This window comes from Chrysochloris asiatica, unplaced genomic scaffold (assembly GCF_000296735.1).
Source record: "Chrysochloris asiatica unplaced genomic scaffold, ChrAsi1.0 scaffold00012, whole genome shotgun sequence".
NCBI lineage: Eukaryota > Metazoa > Chordata > Mammalia > Afrosoricida > Chrysochloridae > Chrysochloris > Chrysochloris asiatica.
In genome coordinates this window covers 22,903,545-22,907,659 of record NW_006408530.1, presented here as the reverse complement: position 1 = coordinate 22,907,659, position 4,115 = coordinate 22,903,545, and the positions used below count along the sequence as shown (strand labels likewise).

The following is a 4,115-nucleotide window of genomic DNA, read 5'->3' as shown; positions in this document are numbered from 1 at the left end:
TTCTTCATGTATGATGTTCTTGATGTCATCCCACAACTCTTCTGGTCTTTAATGTTTAAGGTATCAAATCTGTTTCAGATGATCTCTAAATTCAGGTGGGATATATTCAAGGTCATATTTTGGCTTTCATGGACTTGTTTTCATTTTTTTCAACTTCAGTTTGAATTTTCACAGAGTAATTCATGGTCTGTTCCACAGTCTACCCCTGGCCTTGTTTTCACTGATAATATCGAACTTTTCCATTGTCTCTTTCTGCAGATATAGTCCATTTTATTTCTATGTATTCCATCTGGTGAGGTCCATGTGTACACTTGGCTCTTATGCTGTCTAAAGAAGGTATTTGAAATGAACAATTCATTGATTTTCAAGAATTCTATCACACGTTCTCCAGCATCATTTCTATCATCAAGGCCATATTTTCCAACTACCCATCCTTCCTCTTTGCTCCCAACCTATGCATTCCAATCACCGGTAATGATCAATACATCTTTATTACATATTTGATCAATTTCAGATTGATATAGTTGGTAGAATTCTTCTATTTCATCCACACTGGCTTTAGTGGTTGTTGCATAAATTTGAATAACAGTGGTATTAACTGGGCTTCCCTGTAGGCACATGGATATTATCTTATCACAGACAGCATTGTATCTCGTACTGATCTGGATGTGTTCTTTTTGACAATGAATGCAACACCATGCCTCTTCAATTTGTCATTTCCGTCATAGTAAACCATGTGGTCATCAGATTCAAAATGGCTAATACCAGTCCATTTTAGCTTACTAATGCCTAAGATATCGATGTTTATACCTTCCATTTCATTTTTGACAACTTCCAATTTTCCCAGATTCAGACTTTGTATATTCCATGTTCCAAGTTTCATTGGATGTTTACAGCTGTTTCTCTTCATTTTGAGTTGTGCCCCATCAGCAAATGAAGGTCCTGCAGGTTTTTCTCCCACAGGCTTTATTCCATTTGCATCATCACGATAAACTCTACTTTGAGGAGGCAGCTCTTCCCTAGTGCCATTGGCTGCCAAAATAACAAACAGATCTACATTGGAAGAAGTGTAGCCAGAGTATTCCTTGGAGGCCAGGATGGCCAAACTTCATCTCTCACATTTCGGTCATTTTGTGAGGAGGGACCAGTCACTGGAGAAGGATATCATATTTGGTATGATGGAGGGTCAGTGGAAATGATGAAGACCCCTAGCGAGATGGATTGGCAAAGTGGCAGGATTAATGGGCTGAAGCGTGATAACAATTTTAAGGTTGGCCCAGGACCCGGCAGTGTTTCGTTTTGTTGTGCATAGAGTCGCTATGAGTCGGTACCAAGTCCATGGCACCCAACAACAGCAACAATCTTCATGAAGCTCTGGTACCATAGTGGCTACAAGATAGGCTACAACTACAAGGTCAGCAGTTCAAAACTACCAGTTTTTCCACAGAAGAAACCCTATGCAGTGTTGCTATGAGTCAGAACCAACTTCACAGCACACCACCACCATCAATCTTTAAGGGAGACGATAGCCAGTTGGGTTCAAAATGCTAACTTTTCAGTTAGCAGGGGAGCCCTCAATAAGCATGGAGCCAGGGAGCCTTTACATTATCTAGCTAGTTAGCTATCTTACCTATCTACCTACTTATCTTTTAATCATTGGTTTTGCTTTTCTGGAGAATCCTGAATGAACCACCTTTAAAAGAAAGAACTCTAGAAAGAATATTTGAACATGTCAAATATATATATGCATCAACTATGGGTTAATGAGCTAGACTGCAAATTTGGTTTAAACAACAAGGTCAACATTTTAAGCTCACCAGCCACTCCTTGGAAAACCTTATAGAGGCACAGTATGGGTTGGAACTGACTTGAGGACACTTAACAACAACAACAATCAGGTACTTGGAGGCCTGGTATGGCACTATGGGTTAATGCACTTGATTGCAAAGTTGGTGGTTTAAGCTCACCAGGCGCTCCTTGTAAACCCTATACAGGATACTATGAGTTGGAACCAACCGGAAGGCATTTAACAACAACAATAAGGTACTTAATATTTGTGCTAGGTAATACATGTAATATTTGGCAAACAATCTTATGTAAGCTTATAAAATTGCTTCAATAATTATCTTGAACTTTATATGTTAGAAGATCTATTCACAATTGACCTTTTTAGTGTTGATTCAGTCACCCTTTTCTAAACAACAAAAATTGAAGTATAAGAATCATCTTACATTTTATTGCATTGCCTCATGATATCTATTCCTAACCTTATCCCACAAATGTATTTAAGTTTTATTTGTTGTTGTAAAGTGCAGTCAAGTCAGTCCTGACTCATAGCGATCTTGGGGGGTGTCTAAGGTGATAAATCTTTATGGGATCAGAAAGCCTCAACTTTTTTCTGAGGAGTCTCTGGTGGCCTTGAATTGCCAACTTTGTGGATAGCACTCCAGTGTTTAGTGCCACTGTACTCCCCCTAAATTCTCATTTAGAAGATGCTTAAAACATGAAATTGATATTTGGCATTCAATTTTCATCTCAGGTAGGATAAAATAATCTTTAGAATTTAAGGTATACAGGCTCAATCAAAACATAATTTTGTAAACTACTTGGTCAATTAAAAATTATGTTTTCCATTGAGTAGTTCCCCATACTCTGCTGCCAAAAATGTCAGTCTTTTGGCTATACATATTCCCTGATTTGCTATAAAAGGATAGAAATTGCACAAAATGTCTCTCAAGTGTGAGTGAAATGATTTTTGGTTAAAGAAAAGTAAGAACTGTGCTGGTAGTAATATCCAACCTTTTATTAACACCTGGTGTTTGCCTATACCCACTGCCCTTCTCGGCCAAGGTGGGACCATTTGAATGGTTTGTATAGACCTAGCTATAAAATCTGTATTTCCAGTCACCTGGATACTTTGACTTATAATGCCACTTACTATTTTATTGTTTTATTTTATAATGCCATTTACTTTTCATTGATTCTGCTTTTAATCACATGAAAGCAACTTCTTTAATATTTAATACAATGTTGTTTTAGATTTACCTGTGGTGCTGTAGTGTCAGCACTGGACTGCAAACCACAAGTTCAGCTGTTCAAACCCACCAGCTGCTCTTCAGAAACCATGTACATGGTCACGATTAGTTGGAACTGATTCAATGGCACTTACCACCAACAACATGTATTTACTAATATGCATTTATCTGCTTATCATTTCTCTTGCATCTTAGGATTGCTACTGAGATCATTTCCCTCTGCCTGTATATTGTACAGCCTTCATATTTTCTCTTTCATAAGGGTGATTGGTTGACAACTTTTCCCAGCCTGGATATAAATGCAAATGTCTTTACACTGCAAACATCTCAGAGATGAGCAAAGAAATGCTACTCTGGGAAATATATGAAAAGTGACCGATTTTACTTGACAGGAGGTCTGTCCCTTTATCTCTACTGGAGCTGTGATTTCATACCATATTTTCCTGTGGAAATACTCCTATATTGCCCCTTTTACATGCAATAACCAATAATGTTGGCCAGAACTTTTGGAAACCTATCTTTCTTCTATGCTGCCATCACCAGATTTGAATTCAAAATGTGACAGGAAATGACTAGTCACAAGTGATCACTCAACCTTACATTGTAGAATTGCAGTTGCCAAGAACTTTTGTGAATATGAATTTAAGCTACCTTTTTTGGGGGAGAAAAATGCCATGTGCTATGTATATTAATGTCTGGTCAAAAACCTTTTAAAAGGCTGACCCATTTAATCAATTATGGAATATATCTGATGTCTACCTATTTGAATAAATTTCTTAAAGGAATCATTGAAAGAAAAAAGAAACAAAAAAGGAATAAGGAAAAACTTACCTGTCCTGATAGATTTGCATAACCCTGTAAGAGCTGATTTCCAAAATTTTCTACTCATGCTTTAATGGAGGGAGTGTATCATGCCCAATGGACACAGAATTCTTGTATTAGCTGCTTGTTTAGCAGTCAGCATCTTCTTACAGTTCAGTGTAAATATCCCAGCCAGAAACAAATGGGGTTATTCAGAAACAGAATATTTCAGAAGATATTAATTTTTAGTGGCATTTGTTTTTCTTTTGTTTTATGAAT

The 4,115-nt window shown here is 37.3% G+C and overlaps 1 protein-coding gene across 1 annotated transcript in view; it reads right to left on the bottom strand.

The window, feature by feature from the left end:
- Positions 1 to 4,115, bottom strand: part of LRP1B (low density lipoprotein receptor-related protein 1B) — a 2,342,762-nt gene that overhangs the window by 1,782,246 nt on the left and 556,401 nt on the right. The gene's annotated exons all lie outside the window — the stretch shown is intronic.